The 22,500-nt window shown below is 53.8% G+C and overlaps 10 pseudogenes; all 10 read right to left on the bottom strand.

The window, feature by feature from the left end:
* Positions 1-2,875: 2,875 nt before the first annotated feature.
* On the bottom strand, positions 2,876-2,992 carry LOC137310971 (U2 spliceosomal RNA; annotated as a pseudogene).
* A 993-nt stretch (positions 2,993-3,985) lies between these two features.
* LOC137311062 (U2 spliceosomal RNA) lies at positions 3,986-4,102 on the bottom strand (annotated as a pseudogene).
* A 961-nt stretch (positions 4,103-5,063) lies between these two features.
* On the bottom strand, positions 5,064-5,271 carry LOC137311091 (U2 spliceosomal RNA; annotated as a pseudogene).
* Positions 5,272-9,167: 3,896 nt separating this feature from the next.
* LOC137310972 (U2 spliceosomal RNA) lies at positions 9,168-9,284 on the bottom strand (annotated as a pseudogene).
* A 993-nt stretch (positions 9,285-10,277) lies between these two features.
* Positions 10,278-10,394, bottom strand: LOC137311063 (U2 spliceosomal RNA; annotated as a pseudogene).
* Positions 10,395-11,355: 961 nt separating this feature from the next.
* LOC137311092 (U2 spliceosomal RNA) lies at positions 11,356-11,563 on the bottom strand (annotated as a pseudogene).
* A 3,885-nt stretch (positions 11,564-15,448) lies between these two features.
* LOC137310973 (U2 spliceosomal RNA) lies at positions 15,449-15,565 on the bottom strand (annotated as a pseudogene).
* Positions 15,566-16,534: 969 nt separating this feature from the next.
* Positions 16,535-16,651, bottom strand: LOC137311065 (U2 spliceosomal RNA; annotated as a pseudogene).
* Positions 16,652-17,601: 950 nt separating this feature from the next.
* On the bottom strand, positions 17,602-17,772 carry LOC137311093 (U2 spliceosomal RNA; annotated as a pseudogene).
* Positions 17,773-21,654: 3,882 nt separating this feature from the next.
* LOC137311068 (U2 spliceosomal RNA) lies at positions 21,655-21,771 on the bottom strand (annotated as a pseudogene).
* Between the last annotated feature and the right edge of the window lie 729 nt (positions 21,772-22,500).

Below are 22,500 nucleotides of genomic sequence, written 5' to 3' on the forward strand. Positions count from 1 at the left end.
CAGGGAGGCACCTACTTTGTGCTGATTCGAAACGACCACGACAACGGCAACTTGCAGTTCTATATTACAACAACAACAACGCGCGTGTGGTAGTTGGGAGGGGCTGCGTTCGCGCTCTCCCCCCTGCATTGAAACTCAAAGTTCGATTTTCAATCCCATAGTCCACCAATCGGATGGGAGACGGTGTGTGTGTGTGTGTGTGTGTGTCAGTGTCAGTGTCAGTCTCTCTCTCTCTCTCTCTCTCTCTCACTCTTACTCAGAGCTGCTGTGGAAGGAAACCTTTTTAAAAAGAACTTGCATATTGAAAAAAAGATGTGTCTCAAGCTGCCGGGCCCTGTCCATTGTCACGTTAATGGCAGGACGGGGCAGGACTGCTTTGACCAGGAGACCTGTTTTCTGGGACGCAGGTGTGAGATTCCAGGGGACCTGCTTTGTGCTGATTTCCCTGCCTCCCTCCCTCCTCCCCAGGACTTCCTTCTGAACACCTTTGTCGTTTCAGCGAGGGCCAAAAGCCTGCCTGTGAAAGGGAAGGATCAGCCGGTCAGCCCCCTGCTGGTCGCTGCTGCCAGTGCAGCAGGCGTGCGTGTGTCCTCGGCCTCGTGTCCAGGTCCCTCAGGGACTTGAGGCAGCTCTCCCCGGTGGTCTCGTGGTCAGGACCGGGCTTCGAATCCCAGTCGGGGGGGGATGACTTTCTGCTGCAGATTAATTGGCATGAAGGAAAGTCTCCCCTCCTGAGCGTAAAGCTCCACCCTCACCACCACCACCACCGCCTTTTCCTCCCCTTGACAAACGGACAGACAGACAGACAGACAGACAGTCAGTCCAGTTCGGGAGCGCAGCTTTCATTAAGCAATGGCATTTGTGACAACTCATCGTCTGACAGGTTGATGATTTCCCCACACGCCTCCTGCCGAATAAAAGGCTCACCCTCCCGGACACTACCCCCAGAATCACCCACCCCCCCCCCCCGGGGTGAATATTAAGCCCGAGAACACCGACTGTAACCAACCGCAGTGAAAAGTTGAAGTGGCAACTCATTAACCAGATTTATTTTGGGCAACTCATTAACCAGATTTTTTGTTCATTTGGTTTATGAGTTGCCAAGTGTAAATCTGGTTAATGAGTTGCCACTTCAACTTTTCACTGCGGTTGGTTACAGTCGGTGTTCTCGGGCTTAATATTCACCCCAGGGGGGGTGTATAGCGGGCGATGGCCGGTGTGGAGTGCGTTTTTTGGGGGTTGATTTTCACTTTGCCTCGCTGGTGGAATTTGTGGGAGGCAGGCAAGGGGATTGGTGTGGGCTGGTGGGCGGCAAGGGAGATGCTTGCTTCGGGGTGTTATCCTCACTTTGGTCCGCTGGTGAGAGTAGGCAGCGGCAGGCTGGCAGGCAGGCAGGCAAGTGTGATGTAGTGTGGGGTGCAGTGCAGTGCAGTGCAGTGCTGCCCTGTCGTTTATGAAAGGTTGTAATGACACTGCTTTGCAGCTGACCATGTCCACTGATTTGTGACGCCCGTATGGAGGCTGATATCTCAGGAGGGCCGAGGCCGATTTCCTCCGGGGACGGCTCGTCGCGTGCGGCAGGACGAGGCGCAGCGGACGGTACCGAGCGCTCGGAGGTGCGGCGCTGCCCGCCGGAGGTACAGCGAAAGGCTGCAAACCGCTTTCCGCCTGCTAACTCGGCGGCCGTCAGACCGACCGACTCCGCTTTACCACCGGAGCTAGAGTCGGGCAAGGGGCACCGAAGGGTACCGGAAGGATCGCGTTCGCACGACGGGAAGTCGACTAGCGGGCCGCCGAAAGCGAGCCGGGGGCCCCCGGTTTTTCTGTCCCACCTGGAGACTGATATCTCAGGAAGGCCGAGGCCGATTTCCTCCGGGGACGGCTCGTCGCGTGCGGCAGGACGAGGCGCAGCGGACGGTACCGAGCGCTCGGAGGTGCGGCGCTGCCCGCCGGAGGTACAGCGAAAGTCTGCGAACCGCTTTCCGCCTCCTCTCACCGCACGGCTCTCCTTTTCACCCACTGGCGGATTTTCACCCTCCGACTGCTCGCTACCGTCCGCTGCGCCTGGTCCGGGCCCTGTCCATTGTCATGTTAATGGCAGGGCGGGGCAGGACTGCTTTCACCAGGAACCCGGTTTTCTGGGTCAGAGGTTCCAGGGGACCTGTTTTGTGCGGACTTCCCTGTGTCCGTCCCTCCATGCCTTCCCCCCAGGACTTCCTTCTGAACACCTTTGTCGTTTGAGCGAGGGCCAAAAGCCTGCCTGTGAAAGGGAAGGATCAGCCGGTCAGCCCCCTGTTGGTCGCTGCTGCCAGTGCAGCAGGCGTGCGTGTGTCCTCGGCCTCGTGTCCAGGTCCCTCAGGGACTTGAGGCAACTCTCCCCGGTGGTCTCGTGGTCAGGACCGGGCTTCGAATCCCGGTCGGGGGGGGGATGACTTTCTGCTGCAGATTAATTGGCACCTCTGAAAGAAAGTCTCCCCTCCTGAGCGTAAAGCTCCACCCTCACCACCACCACCGCCACCTTTTCCTCCCCTTGACAAACAGACAGACAGACAGACAGGCAGACAGTCAGTACAGTTCGGGAGCGCAGCTTTCATTTGGAAGCAGACCCTGCTTGTTTAAAGTCAACGACGCCAAGTTATTTTGCACTTTGAATTATATCGCTCCGTGCGAGCGGCACTCAGCCTTGGAGAAGAAAAAAATACCACTGAGCTGAGAAAGTTCTTTTTAAAAAGGTTTCCTTCCACAGCAGCTCTGAGTGAGAGAGAGAGAGAGATATCAGCTTTATTCTCAGTAATAATACACACACACACACACACACACACACACACAGAGACACTGGGAAAGAGCTGATTTTCCTTTTGAATATCTCCCCACGGGGAGCTGCACCGTTCCCAGAAACACTGCAATACTGGGTCGATGCGTGGAGTGGACGGAGCAAGCCCCTATTCCATCTCCCTGTTCTAAAAATCAATTAAAAATAATAATAAATAATATGTGTGTGTGTGTGTGTGTGTGTGTGTGTGTGTGTGTGTCGGTGTCAGTATCAGTCAGTGAGTCAGTGTCTCTCTCTCTCTCTCTCTCTCTCTCTCACTCAGAGCTGCTGTGGAAGGAAACTTTTTTAAAAAGAACTTGCATATTGAAAGAAAGATGTGTCTCAAGCTGCCGGGCCCTGTCCATTGTCATGTCAATGGCAGGACTGCTTTCACCAGGAACCCGTTTTTCTGGGTCAGAGGTTCCAGGGGACCTGTTTTGTGCGGACTTCCCTGTGTCCGTCCCTCCCTGCCTGCCTTCCCCCCAGCACTTCCTTCTGAACACCTTTGTCGTTTGAGCGAGGGCCAAAAGCCTGCCTGTGAAAGGGAAGGATCAGCCGGTCAGCCCCCTGTTGGTCGCTGCTGCCAGTGCAGCAGGCGTGCGTGTGTCCTCGGCCTCGTGTCCAGGTCCCTCAGGGACTTGAGGCAACTCTCCCCGGTGGTCTCGTGGTCAGGACCGGGCTTCGAATCCCGGTCGGGGGGGATGGCTTTCTGCTGCAGATTAATTGGCACCTCTGAAAGAAAGTCTCCCCTCCTGAGCGTAAAGCTCCACCCTCACCACCACCGCCGCCTTTTCCACCCCTTGACAAACAGACAGACAGACAGACAGACAGTCAGTCAGTCAGTCCAGTTCGGGAGCGCAGCTTTCATTTGGAAGCAGACCCTGCTTGTTTAAAGTCAACGACGCCAAGTTATTTTGCACTTTGAATTATATCGCTACGTGCGAGCGGCACTCAGCCTTGGAGAAGAAAAAAATACCACTGAGCTGAGAAAGGTCTTTTTAAAACGGTTTCCTTCCACAGCAGCTCTGAGTGAGAGAGAGAGAGAGAGAGAGAGAGAGAGAGAGAGATATCAGCTTTATTCTCAGTAATAATACACACACACACACACACACACACACACACACACAGAGACACTGGGAAAGAGCTGTTTTTCCTTTTGAATATCTCCCCACGGGGAGCTGCACCGTTCCCAGAAACACTGCAATACTGGGTCGATGCGTAGAGTGGACAGAGCAAGCCCCTAGTCCATCTCCCTGTTCCAAAAATTAATTAAAAATAATAATAAATAATATGTGTGTGTGTGTGTGTGTGTGTGTGTGTGTGTGTGTGTGTGTGTCGGTGTCAGTATCAGTCAGCGAGTCAGTGTCTCTCTCTCTCTCTCTCTCACTCAGAGCTGCTGTGGAAGGAAACTTTTTTAAAAAGAACTTGCTTATTGAAAGAAAGATGTGTCTCAAGCTGCCGGGCCCTGTCCATTCTCCTGTCAATGGCAGGACTGCTTTCACCAGGAACCCGGTTTTCTGGGTCAGAGGTTCCAGGGGACCTGTTTTGTGCGGACTTCCCTGTGTCCGTCCCTCCCTGCCTGCCTTCCCCCCAGCACTTCCTTCTGAACACCTTTGTCGTTTGAGCGAGGGCCAAAAGCCTGCCTGTGAAAGGGAAGGATCAGCCGGTCAGCCCCCTGTTGGTCGCTGCTGCCAGTGCAGCAGGCGTGCGTGTGTATTCGGCCTCGTGTCCAGGTCCCTCAGGGACTTGAGGCAACTCTCCCCGGTGGTCTCGTGGTCAGGACCGGGCTTCGAATCCCGGTCGGGGGGGATGACTTTCTGCTGCAGATTAATTGGCACCTCTGAAAGAAAGTCTCCCCTCCTGTGCGTAATGCTCCACCCTCACCACCACCGCCGCCTTTTCCACCCCTTGACAAACAGACAGACAGACAGACAGTCAGTCCAGTTCGGGAGCGCAGCTTTCATTTGGAAGCAGACCCTGCTTGTTTCAAGTCAACGACGCCAAGTTATTTTGCACTTTGAATTATATCGCTCCGTGCGAGCGGCACTCAGCCTTGGAGAAGAAAAAAATACCACTGAGCTGAGAAAGTTCTTTTTAAAACGGTTTCCTTCCACAGCAGCTCTGAGTGTAAGAGAGAGAGAGAGAGAGAGAGATATCAGCTTTATTCTCAGTAATAAAACACACACACACACACACACACACACAGAGACACTGGGAAAGAGCTGTTTTTCCTTTTGAATATCTCCCCACAGGGAGCTGCACCGTTCCCAGAGACACTGCAATACTGGGTCGATGCGTGGAGTGGACGGAGCAAGCCCCTAGTCCATCTCCCTGTTCCAAAAATCAATTTAATATATGGTCCCCAGATAGGGGACGTATCAGATATTAAACTGATAAGAACAGATTTTTTTTTTTTTTTTTTTTTCTGACACTCTGGGGTGCCTTATTGCCTTACAGATTCATTCCAGATTCCTTGCAGTGACATTACATCAAGCCAAAGCTCTACAAGCCAAAGCTCTGCACTCTGCCCGAGGGGATTTCTCCCTGACTGCATCCCCCCGGCATACAATGGCAGGAAGGCTCCAAATGGTTGCCTTCCCCCACTTGACCACTTGATCTTAGCCAAAAGGCCGAGAAGCGATACCGCGCTCGATGCGAATTGATCTCGGGTCCTGTTTGCCCTCCCTCTTTGTTCTCTGGCTGCCGGTGTTGAAAGCAGTCTCGAAGCACTGCCGTTCTCTCCTACTCTGGCCACATTTTTTGCCACCGTTTCTAATTGCAACAGTGGATGAGTTTAAAGAAGTTGCCGTTTTTTCCTTTCTTGCCAGGATTGCTTGACAGATTGGTAAATTTGCCAGTAGGCCACCAATCAGATGGGGGAGGGTTGTGTCTCAACGGACCTCCGTCAGTCAGTCTCAGTCACTAACGAACTGCCGTGGAAGGAAACCTCTTTGAGTAAAACTAGTGACGTGACGTGACGTGTCTCACAATGAGCGAGCGAGTGAGATTGCAACGGCCAATTGAGAAAGAGGTGAGGTGCTGACAATCAGCAGCTCGTGTTGAAACATTCATTCCACGGCAGGCAAGACCAATCAAAAAAAATACTGCAGATGCTGGCTCGGCTCGGCTGGCTGGCTGGCTGGCTGGCTGGCTGGCTGGCTGGAAATGGGAAATAAAAACACAAGGCGTGTTAAAGGCTGGTTAAACTGTCGAAAGAAACAAGGCGTTAATGTTTCAGAAGCGCCTATTGAAAGACGTCTCTCAAGCTGCTCCCTGACTGGGCCCTGTCCGTTGTCATGTTAATCGCTGGTTAAACTGTCGGAAGAAACAAGGCGTTAATGTTTCAGAAGCGCCTATTGAAAGGTGTCTCTCAAGCTGCTCCCTGACTGGGCCCTGTCCGTTGTCATGTTAATCCCAGGGCGGGGGCGGGACTGCTTTGACCGGGAGACCTGTTTTCTGGGACGCAGGTGTGACATTCCAGGGAGGCACCTACTTTGTGCTGATTCGAAACGACCACGACAACGGCAACTTGCAGTTCTATATTACAACAACAACAACGCGCGTGTGGTAGTTGGGAGGGGCTGCGTTCGCGCTCTCCCCCCTGCATTGAAACTCAAAGTTCGATTTTCAATCCCATAGTCCACCAATCGGATGGGAGACGGTGTGTGTGTGTGTGTGTGTGTGTGTCAGTGTCAGTGTCAGTCTCTCTCTCTCTCTCTCTCTCTCTCACTCTTACTCAGAGCTGCTGTGGAAGGAAACCTTTTTAAAAAGAACTTGCATATTGAAAAAAAGATGTGTCTCAAGCTGCCGGGCCCTGTCCATTGTCACGTTAATGGCAGGACGGGGCAGGACTGCTTTGACCAGGAGACCTGTTTTCTGGGACGCAGGTGTGAGATTCCAGGGGACCTGCTTTGTGCTGATTTCCCTGCCTCCCTCCCTCCTCCCCAGGACTTCCTTCTGAACACCTTTGTCGTTTCAGCGAGGGCCAAAAGCCTGCCTGTGAAAGGGAAGGATCAGCCGGTCAGCCCCCTGCTGGTCGCTGCTGCCAGTGCAGCAGGCGTGCGTGTGTCCTCGGCCTCGTGTCCAGGTCCCTCAGGGACTTGAGGCAGCTCTCCCCGGTGGTCTCGTGGTCAGGACCGGGCTTCGAATCCCAGTCGGGGGGGGATGACTTTCTGCTGCAGATTAATTGGCATGAAGGAAAGTCTCCCCTCCTGAGCGTAAAGCTCCACCCTCACCACCACCACCACCGCCTTTTCCTCCCCTTGACAAACGGACAGACAGACAGACAGACAGACAGTCAGTCCAGTTCGGGAGCGCAGCTTTCATTAAGCAATGGCATTTGTGACAACTCATCGTCTGACAGGTTGATGATTTCCCCACACGCCTCCTGCCGAATAAAAGGCTCACCCTCCCGGACACTACCCCCAGAATCACCCACCCCCCCCCCCCGGGGTGAATATTAAGCCCGAGAACACCGACTGTAACCAACCGCAGTGAAAAGTTGAAGTGGCAACTCATTAACCAGATTTATTTTGGGCAACTCATTAACCAGATTTTTTGTTCATTTGGTTTATGAGTTGCCAAGTGTAAATCTGGTTAATGAGTTGCCACTTCAACTTTTCACTGCGGTTGGTTACAGTCGGTGTTCTCGGGCTTAATATTCACCCCAGGGGGGGTGTATAGCGGGCGATGGCCGGTGTGGAGTGCGTTTTTTGGGGGTTGATTTTCACTTTGCCTCGCTGGTGGAATTTGTGGGAGGCAGGCAAGGGGATTGGTGTGGGCTGGTGGGCGGCAAGGGAGATGCTTGCTTCGGGGTGTTATCCTCACTTTGGTCCGCTGGTGAGAGTAGGCAGCGGCAGGCTGGCAGGCAGGCAGGCAAGTGTGATGTAGTGTGGGGTGCAGTGCAGTGCAGTGCAGTGCTGCCCTGTCGTTTATGAAAGGTTGTAATGACACTGCTTTGCAGCTGACCATGTCCACTGATTTGTGACGCCCGTATGGAGGCTGATATCTCAGGAGGGCCGAGGCCGATTTCCTCCGGGGACGGCTCGTCGCGTGCGGCAGGACGAGGCGCAGCGGACGGTACCGAGCGCTCGGAGGTGCGGCGCTGCCCGCCGGAGGTACAGCGAAAGGCTGCAAACCGCTTTCCGCCTGCTAACTCGGCGGCCGTCAGACCGACCGACTCCGCTTTACCACCGGAGCTAGAGTCGGGCAAGGGGCACCGAAGGGTACCGGAAGGATCGCGTTCGCACGACGGGAAGTCGACTAGCGGGCCGCCGAAAGCGAGCCGGGGGCCCCCGGTTTTTCTGTCCCACCTGGAGACTGATATCTCAGGAAGGCCGAGGCCGATTTCCTCCGGGGACGGCTCGTCGCGTGCGGCAGGACGAGGCGCAGCGGACGGTACCGAGCGCTCGGAGGTGCGGCGCTGCCCGCCGGAGGTACAGCGAAAGTCTGCGAACCGCTTTCCGCCTCCTCTCACCGCACGGCTCTCCTTTTCACCCACTGGCGGATTTTCACCCTCCGACTGCTCGCTACCGTCCGCTGCGCCTGGTCCGGGCCCTGTCCATTGTCATGTTAATGGCAGGGCGGGGCAGGACTGCTTTCACCAGGAACCCGGTTTTCTGGGTCAGAGGTTCCAGGGGACCTGTTTTGTGCGGACTTCCCTGTGTCCGTCCCTCCATGCCTTCCCCCCAGGACTTCCTTCTGAACACCTTTGTCGTTTGAGCGAGGGCCAAAAGCCTGCCTGTGAAAGGGAAGGATCAGCCGGTCAGCCCCCTGTTGGTCGCTGCTGCCAGTGCAGCAGGCGTGCGTGTGTCCTCGGCCTCGTGTCCAGGTCCCTCAGGGACTTGAGGCAACTCTCCCCGGTGGTCTCGTGGTCAGGACCGGGCTTCGAATCCCGGTCGGGGGGGGGATGACTTTCTGCTGCAGATTAATTGGCACCTCTGAAAGAAAGTCTCCCCTCCTGAGCGTAAAGCTCCACCCTCACCACCACCACCGCCACCTTTTCCTCCCCTTGACAAACAGACAGACAGACAGACAGGCAGACAGTCAGTACAGTTCGGGAGCGCAGCTTTCATTTGGAAGCAGACCCTGCTTGTTTAAAGTCAACGACGCCAAGTTATTTTGCACTTTGAATTATATCGCTCCGTGCGAGCGGCACTCAGCCTTGGAGAAGAAAAAAATACCACTGAGCTGAGAAAGTTCTTTTTAAAAAGGTTTCCTTCCACAGCAGCTCTGAGTGAGAGAGAGAGAGAGATATCAGCTTTATTCTCAGTAATAATACACACACACACACACACACACACACACACAGAGACACTGGGAAAGAGCTGATTTTCCTTTTGAATATCTCCCCACGGGGAGCTGCACCGTTCCCAGAAACACTGCAATACTGGGTCGATGCGTGGAGTGGACGGAGCAAGCCCCTATTCCATCTCCCTGTTCTAAAAATCAATTAAAAATAATAATAAATAATATGTGTGTGTGTGTGTGTGTGTGTGTGTGTGTGTGTGTGTCGGTGTCAGTATCAGTCAGTGAGTCAGTGTCTCTCTCTCTCTCTCTCTCTCTCTCTCACTCAGAGCTGCTGTGGAAGGAAACTTTTTTAAAAAGAACTTGCATATTGAAAGAAAGATGTGTCTCAAGCTGCCGGGCCCTGTCCATTGTCATGTCAATGGCAGGACTGCTTTCACCAGGAACCCGTTTTTCTGGGTCAGAGGTTCCAGGGGACCTGTTTTGTGCGGACTTCCCTGTGTCCGTCCCTCCCTGCCTGCCTTCCCCCCAGCACTTCCTTCTGAACACCTTTGTCGTTTGAGCGAGGGCCAAAAGCCTGCCTGTGAAAGGGAAGGATCAGCCGGTCAGCCCCCTGTTGGTCGCTGCTGCCAGTGCAGCAGGCGTGCGTGTGTCCTCGGCCTCGTGTCCAGGTCCCTCAGGGACTTGAGGCAACTCTCCCCGGTGGTCTCGTGGTCAGGACCGGGCTTCGAATCCCGGTCGGGGGGGATGGCTTTCTGCTGCAGATTAATTGGCACCTCTGAAAGAAAGTCTCCCCTCCTGAGCGTAAAGCTCCACCCTCACCACCACCGCCGCCTTTTCCACCCCTTGACAAACAGACAGACAGACAGACAGACAGTCAGTCAGTCAGTCCAGTTCGGGAGCGCAGCTTTCATTTGGAAGCAGACCCTGCTTGTTTAAAGTCAACGACGCCAAGTTATTTTGCACTTTGAATTATATCGCTACGTGCGAGCGGCACTCAGCCTTGGAGAAGAAAAAAATACCACTGAGCTGAGAAAGGTCTTTTTAAAACGGTTTCCTTCCACAGCAGCTCTGAGTGAGAGAGAGAGAGAGAGAGAGAGAGAGAGAGAGAGATATCAGCTTTATTCTCAGTAATAATACACACACACACACACACACACACACACACACACAGAGACACTGGGAAAGAGCTGTTTTTCCTTTTGAATATCTCCCCACGGGGAGCTGCACCGTTCCCAGAAACACTGCAATACTGGGTCGATGCGTAGAGTGGACAGAGCAAGCCCCTAGTCCATCTCCCTGTTCCAAAAATTAATTAAAAATAATAATAAATAATATGTGTGTGTGTGTGTGTGTGTGTGTGTGTGTGTGTGTGTGTGTGTCGGTGTCAGTATCAGTCAGCGAGTCAGTGTCTCTCTCTCTCTCTCTCTCACTCAGAGCTGCTGTGGAAGGAAACTTTTTTAAAAAGAACTTGCTTATTGAAAGAAAGATGTGTCTCAAGCTGCCGGGCCCTGTCCATTCTCCTGTCAATGGCAGGACTGCTTTCACCAGGAACCCGGTTTTCTGGGTCAGAGGTTCCAGGGGACCTGTTTTGTGCGGACTTCCCTGTGTCCGTCCCTCCCTGCCTGCCTTCCCCCCAGCACTTCCTTCTGAACACCTTTGTCGTTTGAGCGAGGGCCAAAAGCCTGCCTGTGAAAGGGAAGGATCAGCCGGTCAGCCCCCTGTTGGTCGCTGCTGCCAGTGCAGCAGGCGTGCGTGTGTATTCGGCCTCGTGTCCAGGTCCCTCAGGGACTTGAGGCAACTCTCCCCGGTGGTCTCGTGGTCAGGACCGGGCTTCGAATCCCGGTCGGGGGGGATGACTTTCTGCTGCAGATTAATTGGCACCTCTGAAAGAAAGTCTCCCCTCCTGTGCGTAATGCTCCACCCTCACCACCACCGCCGCCTTTTCCACCCCTTGACAAACAGACAGACAGACAGACAGTCAGTCCAGTTCGGGAGCGCAGCTTTCATTTGGAAGCAGACCCTGCTTGTTTCAAGTCAACGACGCCAAGTTATTTTGCACTTTGAATTATATCGCTCCGTGCGAGCGGCACTCAGCCTTGGAGAAGAAAAAAATACCACTGAGCTGAGAAAGTTCTTTTTAAAACGGTTTCCTTCCACAGCAGCTCTGAGTGTAAGAGAGAGAGAGAGAGAGAGAGATATCAGCTTTATTCTCAGTAATAAAACACACACACACACACACACACACACAGAGACACTGGGAAAGAGCTGTTTTTCCTTTTGAATATCTCCCCACAGGGAGCTGCACCGTTCCCAGAGACACTGCAATACTGGGTCGATGCGTGGAGTGGACGGAGCAAGCCCCTAGTCCATCTCCCTGTTCCAAAAATCAATTTAATATATGGTCCCCAGATAGGGGACGTATCAGATATTAAACTGATAAGAACAGATTTTTTTTTTTTTTTTTTTTTCTGACACTCTGGGGTGCCTTATTGCCTTACAGATTCATTCCAGATTCCTTGCAGTGACATTACATCAAGCCAAAGCTCTACAAGCCAAAGCTCTGCACTCTGCCCGAGGGGATTTCTCCCTGACTGCATCCCCCCGGCATACAATGGCAGGAAGGCTCCAAATGGTTGCCTTCCCCCACTTGACCACTTGATCTTAGCCAAAAGGCCGAGAAGCGATACCGCGCTCGATGCGAATTGATCTCGGGTCCTGTTTGCCCTCCCTCTTTGTTCTCTGGCTGCCGGTGTTGAAAGCAGTCTCGAAGCACTGCCGTTCTCTCCTACTCTGGCCACATTTTTTGCCACCGTTTCTAATTGCAACAGTGGATGAGTTTAAAGAAGTTGCCGTTTTTTCCTTTCTTGCCAGGATTGCTTGACAGATTGGTAAATTTGCCAGTAGGCCACCAATCAGATGGGGGAGGGTTGTGTCTCAACGGACCTCCGTCAGTCAGTCTCAGTCACTAACGAACTGCCGTGGAAGGAAACCTCTTTGAGTAAAACTAGTGACGTGACGTGACGTGTCTCACAATGAGCGAGCGAGTGAGATTGCAACGGCCAATTGAGAAAGAGGTGAGGTGCTGACAATCAGCAGCTCGTGTTGAAACATTCATTCCACGGCAGGCAAGACCAATCAAAAAAAATACTGCAGATGCTGGCTCGGCTCGGCTGGCTGGCTGGCTGGCTGGCTGGCTGGCTGGCTGGAAATGGGAAATAAAAACACAAGGCGTGTTAAAGGCTGGTTAAACTGTCGAAAGAAACAAGGCGTTAATGTTTCAGAAGCGCCTATTGAAAGACGTCTCTCAAGCTGCTCCCTGACTGGGCCCTGTCCGTTGTCATGTTAATCGCTGGTTAAACTGTCGGAAGAAACAAGGCGTTAATGTTTCAGAAGCGCCTATTGAAAGGTGTCTCTCAAGCTGCTCCCTGACTGGGCCCTGTCCGTTGTCATGTTAATCCCAGGGCGGGGGCGGGACTGCTTTGACCGGGAGACCTGTTTTCTGGGACGCAGGTGTGACATTCCAGGGAGGCACCTACTTTGTGCTGATTCGAAACGACCACGACAACGGCAACTTGCAGTTCTATATTACAACAACAACAACGCGCGTGTGGTAGTTGGGAGGGGCTGCGTTCGCGCTCTCCCCCCTGCATTGAAACTCAAAGTTCGATTTTCAATCCCATAGTCCACCAATCGGATGGGAGACGGTGTGTGTGTGTGTGTGTGTGTGTCAGTGTCAGTGTCAGTCTCTCTCTCTCTCTCTCTCTCTCTCACTCTTACTCAGAGCTGCTGTGGAAGGAAACCTTTTTAAAAAGAACTTGCATATTGAAAAAAAGATGTGTCTCAAGCTGCCGGGCCCTGTCCATTGTCACGTTAATGGCAGGACGGGGCAGGACTGCTTTGACCAGGAGACCTGTTTTCTGGGACGCAGGTGTGAGATTCCAGGGGACCTGCTTTGTGCTGATTTCCCTGCCTCCCTCCCTCCTCCCCAGGACTTCCTTCTGAACACCTTTGTCGTTTCAGCGAGGGCCAAAAGCCTGCCTGTGAAAGGGAAGGATCAGCCGGTCAGCCCCCTGCTGGTCGCTGCTGCCAGTGCAGCAGGCGTGCGTGTGTCCTCGGCCTCGTGTCCAGGTCCCTCAGGGACTTGAGGCAGCTCTCCCCGGTGGTCTCGTGGTCAGGACCGGGCTTCGAATCCCAGTCGGGGGGGGATGACTTTCTGCTGCAGATTAATTGGCATGAAGGAAAGTCTCCCCTCCTGAGCGTAAAGCTCCACCCTCACCACCACCACCACCGCCTTTTCCTCCCCTTGACAAACGGACAGACAGACAGACAGACAGACAGTCAGTCCAGTTCGGGAGCGCAGCTTTCATTAAGCAATGGCATTTGTGACAACTCATCGTCTGACAGGTTGATGATTTCCCCACACGCCTCCTGCCGAATAAAAGGCTCACCCTCCCGGACACTACCCCCAGAATCACCCACCCCCCCCCCCCGGGGTGAATATTAAGCCCGAGAACACCGACTGTAACCAACCGCAGTGAAAAGTTGAAGTGGCAACTCATTAACCAGATTTATTTTGGGCAACTCATTAACCAGATTTTTTGTTCATTTGGTTTATGAGTTGCCAAGTGTAAATCTGGTTAATGAGTTGCCACTTCAACTTTTCACTGCGGTTGGTTACAGTCGGTGTTCTCGGGCTTAATATTCACCCCAGGGGGGGTGTATAGCGGGCGATGGCCGGTGTGGAGTGCGTTTTTTGGGGGTTGATTTTCACTTTGCCTCGCTGGTGGAATTTGTGGGAGGCAGGCAAGGGGATTGGTGTGGGCTGGTGGGCGGCAAGGGAGATGCTTGCTTCGGGGTGTTATCCTCACTTTGGTCCGCTGGTGAGAGTAGGCAGCGGCAGGCTGGCAGGCAGGCAGGCAAGTGTGATGTAGTGTGGGGTGCAGTGCAGTGCAGTGCAGTGCTGCCCTGTCGTTTATGAAAGGTTGTAATGACACTGCTTTGCAGCTGACCATGTCCACTGATTTGTGACGCCCGTATGGAGGCTGATATCTCAGGAGGGCCGAGGCCGATTTCCTCCGGGGACGGCTCGTCGCGTGCGGCAGGACGAGGCGCAGCGGACGGTACCGAGCGCTCGGAGGTGCGGCGCTGCCCGCCGGAGGTACAGCGAAAGGCTGCAAACCGCTTTCCGCCTGCTAACTCGGCGGCCGTCAGACCGACCGACTCCGCTTTACCACCGGAGCTAGAGTCGGGCAAGGGGCACCGAAGGGTACCGGAAGGATCGCGTTCGCACGACGGGAAGTCGACTAGCGGGCCGCCGAAAGCGAGCCGGGGGCCCCCGGTTTTTCTGTCCCACCTGGAGACTGATATCTCAGGAAGGCCGAGGCCGATTTCCTCCGGGGACGGCTCGTCGCGTGCGGCAGGACGAGGCGCAGCGGACGGTACCGAGCGCTCGGAGGTGCGGCGCTGCCCGCCGGAGGTACAGCGAAAGTCTGCGAACCGCTTTCCGCCTCCTCTCACCGCACGGCTCTCCTTTTCACCCACTGGCGGATTTTCACCCTCCGACTGCTCGCTACCGTCCGCTGCGCCTGGTCCGGGCCCTGTCCATTGTCATGTTAATGGCAGGGCGGGGCAGGACTGCTTTCACCAGGAACCCGGTTTTCTGGGTCAGAGGTTCCAGGGGACCTGTTTTGTGCGGACTTCCCTGTGTCCGTCCCTCCATGCCTTCCCCCCAGGACTTCCTTCTGAACACCTTTGTCGTTTGAGCGAGGGCCAAAAGCCTGCCTGTGAAAGGGAAGGATCAGCCGGTCAGCCCCCTGTTGGTCGCTGCTGCCAGTGCAGCAGGCGTGCGTGTGTCCTCGGCCTCGTGTCCAGGTCCCTCAGGGACTTGAGGCAACTCTCCCCGGTGGTCTCGTGGTCAGGACCGGGCTTCGAATCCCGGTCGGGGGGGGGATGACTTTCTGCTGCAGATTAATTGGCACCTCTGAAAGAAAGTCTCCCCTCCTGAGCGTAAAGCTCCACCCTCACCACCACCACCGCCACCTTTTCCTCCCCTTGACAAACAGACAGACAGACAGACAGGCAGACAGTCAGTACAGTTCGGGAGCGCAGCTTTCATTTGGAAGCAGACCCTGCTTGTTTAAAGTCAACGACGCCAAGTTATTTTGCACTTTGAATTATATCGCTCCGTGCGAGCGGCACTCAGCCTTGGAGAAGAAAAAAATACCACTGAGCTGAGAAAGTTCTTTTTAAAAAGGTTTCCTTCCACAGCAGCTCTGAGTGAGAGAGAGAGAGAGATATCAGCTTTATTCTCAGTAATAATACACACACACACACACACACACACACACACAGAGAAGAGCTGATTTTCCTTTTGAATATCTCCCCACGGGGAGCTGCACCGTTCCCAGAAACACTGCAATACTGGGTCGATGCGTGGAGTGGACGGAGCAAGCCCCTATTCCATCTCCCTGTTCTAAAAATCAATTAAAAATAATAATAAATAATATGTGTGTGTGTGTGTGTGTGTGTCGGTGTCAGTATCAGTCAGTCAGTCAGTGTCTCTCTCTCTCTCTCTCTCTCTCACTCAGAGCTGCTGTGGAAGGAAACCTTTTTAAAAAGAACTTGCATATTGAAAGAAAGATGTGTCTCAAGCTGCCGGGCCCTGTCCATTGTCATGTCAATGGCAGGACTGCTTTCACCAGGAACCCGTTTTTCTGGGTCAGAGGTTCCAGGGGACCTGTTTTGTGCGGACTTCCCTGTGTCCGTCCCTCCCTGCCTGCCTTCCCCCCAGGACTTCCTTCTGAACACCTTTGTCGTTTCAGCGAGGGCCAAAAGCCTGCCTGTGAAAGGGAAGGATCAGCCGGTCAGCCCCCTGTTGGTCGCTGCTGCCAGTGCAGCAGGCGTGCGTGTGTATTCGGCCTCGTGTCCAGGTCCCTCAGGGACTTGAGGCAACTCTCCCCGGTGGTCTCGTGGTCAGGACCGGGCTTCGAATCCCGGTCGGGGGGGATGGCTTTCTGCTGCAGATTAATTGGCACCTCTGAAAGAAAGTCTCCCCTCCTGAGCGTAAAGCTCCACCCTCACCACCACCGCCGCCTTTTCCACCCCTTGACAAACAGACAGACAGACAGACAGACAGACAGACAGTCAGTCAGTCCAGTTCGGGAGCGCAGCTTTCATTTGGAAGCAGACCCTGCTTGTTTAAAGTCAACGACGCCAAGTTATTTTGCACTTTGAATTATATCGCTACGTGCGAGCGGCACTCAGCCTTGGAGAAGAAAAAAATACCACTGAGCTGAGAAAGGTCTTTTTAAAACGGTTTCCTTCCACAGCAGCTCTGAGTGAGAGAGAGAGAGGGAGAGAGAGAGAGAGAGAGATATCAGCTTTATTCTCAGTAATAATACACACACACACACACACACACACACACAGAGACACTGGGAAAGAGCTGTTTTTCCTTTTGAATATCTCCCCACGGGGAGCTGCACCGTTCCCAGAAACACTGCAATACTGGGTCGATGCGTAGAGTGGACAGAGCAAGCCCCTAGTCCATCTCCCTGTTCCAAAAATTAATTAAAAATAATAATAAATAATATGTGTGTGTGTGTGTGTGTGTGTGTGTGTGTCGGTGTCAGTATCAGTCAGTGAGTCAGTGTCTCTCTCTCTCTCTCTCTCACTCAGAGCTGCTGTGGAAGGAAACTTTTTTAAAAAGAACTTGCTTATTGAAAGAAAGATGTGTCTCAAGCTGCCGGGCCCTGTCCATTCTCCTGTCAATGGCAGGACTGCTTTCACCAGGAACCCGGTTTTCTGGGTCAGAGGTTCCAGGGGACCTGTTTTGTGCGGACTTCCCTGTGTCCGTCCCTCCCTGCCTGCCTTCCCCCCAGCACTTCCTTCTGAACACCTTTGTCGTTTCAGCGAGGGCCAAAAGCCTGCCTGTGAAAGGGAAGGATCAGCCGGTCAGCCCCCTGTTGGTCGCTGCTGCCAGTGCAGCAGGCGTGCGTGTGTATTCGGCCTCGTGTCCAGGTCCCTCAGGGACTTGAGGCAACTCTCCCCGGTGGTCTCGTGGTCAGGACCGGGCTTCGAATCCCGGTCGGGGGGGATGACTTTCTGCTGCAGATTAATTGGCACCTCTGAAAGAAAGTCTCCCCTCCTGAGCGTAAAGCTCCACCCTTAACCACCACCGCCGCCTTTTCCACCCCTTGACAAACAGACAGACAGACAGACAGACAGACAGTCAGTCCAGTTCGGGAGCGCAGCTTTCATTTGGAAGCAGACCCTGCTTGTTTCAAGTCAACGACGCCAAGTTATTTTGCACTTTGAATTATATCGCTCCGTGCGAGCGGCACTCAGCCTTGGAGAAGAAAAAAATACCACTGAGCTGAGAAAGTTCTTTTTAAAACGGTTTCCTTCCACAGCAGCTCTGAGTGTAAGAGAGAGAGAGAGAGAGAGAGATATCAGCTTTATTCTCAGTAATAAAACACACACACACTCACACACAGAGACACTGGGAAAGAGCTGTTTTTCCTTTTGAATATCTCCCCACAGGGAGCTGCACCGTTCCCAGAGACACTGCAATACTGGGTCGATGCGTGGAGTGGACGGAGCAAGCCCCTAGTCCATCTCCCTGTTCCAAAAATCAATTTAATATATGGTCCCCAGATAGGGGACGTATCAGATATTAAACTGATAAGAACAGATTTTTTTTTTTTTTTTTTTTTTTTTTTTTTTTTTTTTTTTTCTGACACTCTGGGGTGCCTTATTGCCTTACAGATTCATTCCAGATTCCTTGCAGTGACATTACATCAAGCCAAAGCTCTACAAGCCAAAGCTCTACACTCTGCCCGAGGGGATTTCTCCCTGACTGCATCCCCCCGGCATACAATGGCAGGAAGGCTCCAAATGGTTGCCTTCCCCCACTTGACCACTTGATCTTAGCCAAAAGGCCGAGAAGCGATACCGCGCTCGATGCGAATTGATCTCGGGTCCTGTTTGCCCTCCCTCTTTGTTCTCTGGCTGCCGGTGTTGAAAGCAGTCTCGAAGCACTGCCGTTCTCTCCCACTCTGGCCACATTTTTTGCCACCGTTTCTAATTGCAACAGTGGATGAGTTTAAAGAAGTTGCCGTTTTTTCCTTTCTTGCCAGGATTGCTTGACAGATTGGTAAATTTGCCAGTAGGCCACCAATCAGATGGGGGAGGGTTGTGTCTCAACGGACCTACGTCAGTCAGTCTCAGTCACTAACGAACTGCCGTGGAAGGAAACCTCTTTGAGTAAAACTAGTGACGTGACGTGTCTCACAATGAGCGAGCGAGTGAGATTGCAACGGCCAATTGAGAAAGAGGTGAGGTGCTGACAATCAGCAGCTCGTGTTGAAACATTCATTCCACGGCAGGCAAGACCAATCAAAAAAAATACTGCAGATGCTGGCTCGGCTCGGCTGGCTGGCTGGCTGGCTGGCTGGCTGGCTGGAAATGGGAAATAAAAACACAAGGCGTGTTAAAGGCTGGTTAAACTGTCGAAAGAAACAAGGCGTTAATGTTTCAGAAGCGCCTATTGAAAGACGTCTCTCAAGCTGCTCCCTGACTGGGCCCTGTCCATTGTCACGTTAATCCCAGGGCGGGGCGGGACTGCTTTGACCGGGAGACCTGTTTTCTGGGACGCAGGTGTGACATTCCAGGGAGGCACCTACTTTGTGCTGATTCGAAACGACCACGACAACGGCAACTTGCAGTTCTATATTACAACAACAACAACGCGCGTGTGGTAGTTGGGAGGGGCTGCGTTCGCGCTCTCCCCCCTGCATTGAAACTCAAAGTTCGATTTTCAATCCCATAGTCCACCAATCGGATGGGAGACGGTGTGTGTGTGTGTGTGTGTGTGTGTGTGTGTGTGTGTGTGTCAGTGTCAGTGTCAGTGTCAGTCAGTGTCTCTCTCTCTCTCTCTCTCTCTCTCACTCTTACTCAGAGCTGCTGTGGAAGGAAACCTTTTTAAAAAGAACTTGCATATTGAAAAAAAGATGTGTCTCAAGCTGCCGGGCCCTGTCCATTGTCACGTTAATGGCAGGACGGGGCAGGACTGCTTTGACCAGGAGACCTGTTTTCTGGGACGCAGGTGTGAGATTCCAGGGGACCTGTTTTGTGCGGACTTCCCTGTGTCCGTCCCTCCCTGCCTCCCTCCCCCCAGGACTTCCTTCTGAACACCTTTGTCGTTTAATCGAGGGTCAAAAGCCTGCCTGTGAAAGGGAAGGATCAGCCGGTCAGCCCCCTGCTGGTCGCTGCTGCCAGTGCAGCAGGCGTGCGTGTCCTCGGCCTCGTGTCCAGGTCCCTCAGGGACTTGAGGCAGCTCTCCCCGGTGGTCTCGTGGTCAGGACCGGGCTTCGAATCCCAGTCGGGGGGGGATGACTTTCTGCTGCAGATTAATTGGCATGAAGGAAAGTCTCCCCTCCTGAGCGTAAAGCTCCACCCTCACCACCACCACCGCCTTTTCCTCCCCTTGACAAACGGACAGACAGACAGACAGACAGACAGTCAGTCCAGTTCGGGAGCGCAGCTTTCATTAAGCAATGGCGTTTGTGACAACTCATCGTCTGACAGGTTGATGATTTCCCCACACGCCTCCTGCCGAATAAAAGGCTCACCCTCCCGGACACTACCCCCAGAATCACCCCCCCCCCGGGGTGAATATTAAGCCCGAGAACACCGACTGTAACCAACCGCAGTGAAAAGTTGAAGTGGCAACTCATTAACCAGATTTATTTTGGGCAACTCATTAACCAGATTTTTTGTTCATTTGGTTTATGAGTTGCCAAGTGTAAATCTGGTTAATGAGTTGCCACTTCAACTTTTCACTGCGGTTGGTTACAGTCGGTGTTCTCGGGCTTAATATTCGCCCCAGGGGGGGTGTATAGCGGGCGATGGCCGGTGTGGAGTGCGTTTTTTGGGGGTTGATTTTCACTTTGCCTCGCTGGTGGAATTTGTGGGAGGCAGGCAAGGGGATTGGTGTGGGCTGGTGGGCGGCAAGGGAGATGCTTGCTTCGGGGTGTTATCCTCACTTTGGTCCGCTGGTGAGAGTAGGCAGCGGCAGGCAGGCAGGCAGGCAGGCAGGCAGGCAGGCAGGCAGGCAAGTGTGATGTAGTGTGGGGTGCAGTGCAGTGCGGTGCAGTGCTGCCCTGTCGTTTATGAAAGGTTGTAATGACACTGCTTTGCAGCTGACCATGTCCACTGATTTGTGACGCCCGTATGGAGGCTGATATCTCAGGAGGGCCGAGGCCGATTTCCTCCGGGGACGGCTCGTCGCGTGCGGCAGGACGAGGCGCAGCGGACGGTACCGAGCGCTCGGAGGTGCGGCGCTGCCCGCCGGAGGTACAGCGAAAGGCTGCAAACCGCTTTCCGCCTGCTAACTCGGCGGCCGTCAGACCGACCGACTCCGCTTTACCACCGGAGCTAGAGTCGGGCAAGGGGCACCGAAGGGTACCGGAAGGATCGCGTTCGCACGACGGGAAGTCGACTAGCGGGCCGCCGAAAGCGAGCCGGGGGCCCCCGGTTTTTCTGTCCCACCTGGAGACTGATATCTCAGGAAGGCCGAGGCCGATTTCCTCCGGGGACGGCTCGTCGCGTGCGGCAGGACGAGGCGCAGCGGACGGTACCGAGCGCTCGGAGGTGCGGCGCTGCCCGCCAGAGGTACAGCGAAAGTCTGCGAACCGCTTTCCGCCTCCTCTCACCGCACGGCTCTCCTTTTCACCCACTGGCGGATTTTCACCCTCCGACTGCTCGCTACCGTCCGCTGCGCCTGGTCCGGGCCCTGTCCATTGTCATGTTAATGGCAGGGCGGGGCAGGACTGCTTTCACCAGGAACCCGGTTTTCTGGGTCAGAGGTTCCAGGGGACCTGTTTTGTGCGGACTTCCCTGTGTCCGTCCCTCCCTGCCTGCCTTCCCCCCAGGACTTCCTTCTGAACACCTTTGTCGTTTGAGCGAGGGCCAAAAGCCTGCCTGTGAAAGGGAAGGATCAGCCGGTCAGCCCCCTGTTGGTCGCTGCTGCCAGTGCAGCAGGCGTGCGTGTGTATTCGGCCTCGTGTCCAGGTCCCTCAGGGACTTGAGGCAACTCTCCCCGGTGGTCTCGTGGTCAGGACCGGGCTTCGAATCCCAGTCGGGGGGGGATGACTTTCTGCTGCAGATTAATTGGCACCTCTGAAAGAAAGTCTCCCCTCCTGAGCGTAAAGCTCCACCCTCACCACCACCGGCGCCTTTTCCACCCCTTGACAAACAGACAGACAGACAGACAGTCAGTCAGTCCAGTTCGGGAGCGCAGCTTTCATTTGGAAGCAGACCCTGCTTGTTTAAAGTCAACGACGCCAAGTTATTTTGCACTTTGAATTATATCGCTCCGTGCGAGCGGCACTCAGCCTTGGAGAAGAAAAAAATACCACTGAGCTGAGAAAGTTCTTTTTAAAACGGTTTCCTTCCACAGCAGCTCTGAGTGAGAGAGAGAGAGAGAGAGAGATATCAGCTTTATTCTCAGTAATAACACACACACACACACACACACACACACACAGAGACACTGGGAAAGAGCTGTTTTTCCTTTTGAATATCTCCCCACGGGGAGCTGCACCGTTCCCAGAAACACTGCAATACTGGGTCGATGCGTAGAGTGGACAGAGCAAGCCCCTAGTCCATCTCCCTGTTCTAAAAATCAATTAAAAATAAAAGTAAATAATATGTGTGTGTGTGTGTGTCGGTGTCAGTATCAGTCAGTGAGTCAGTGTCTCTCTCTCTCTCTCTCTCTCTCTCTCACTCAGAGCTGCTGTGGAAGGAAACTTTTTTAAAAAGAACTTGCTTATTGAAAGAAAGATGTGTCTCAAGCTGCCGGGCCCTGTCCATTCTCCTGTCAATGGCAGGACTGCTTTCACCAGGAACCCGGTTTTCTGGGTCAGAGGTTCCAGGGGACCTGTTTTGTGCGGACTTCCCTGTGTCCGTCCCTCCCTGCCTGCCTTCCCCCCAGCACTTCCTTCTGAACACCTTTGTCGTTTCAGCGAGGGCCAAAAGCCTGCCTGTGAAAGGGAAGGATCAGCCGGTCAGCCCCCTGTTGGTCGCTGCTGCCAGTGCAGCAGGCGTGCGTGTGTCCTCGGCCTCGTGTCCAGGTCCCTCAGGGACTTGAGGCAACTCTCCCCGGTGGTCTTGTGGTCAGGACCGGGCTTCGAATCCCGGTCGGGGGGGGATGACTTTCTGCTGCAGATTAATTGGCACCTCTGAAAGAAAGTCTCCCCTCCTGAGCGTAAAGCTCCACCCTCACCACCACCACCGCCTTTTCCTCCCCTTGACAAACAGACAGACAGACAGACAGACAGTCAGTCCAGTTCGGGAGCGCAGCTTTCATTTGGAAGCAGACCCTGCTTGTTTCAAGTCAACGACGCCAAGTTATTTTGCACTTTGAATTATATCGCTAC

This window comes from Heptranchias perlo, unplaced genomic scaffold (genome assembly GCF_035084215.1).
Source record: "Heptranchias perlo isolate sHepPer1 unplaced genomic scaffold, sHepPer1.hap1 HAP1_SCAFFOLD_296, whole genome shotgun sequence".
Taxonomy (NCBI): Eukaryota; Metazoa; Chordata; class Chondrichthyes; order Hexanchiformes; family Hexanchidae; genus Heptranchias; species Heptranchias perlo.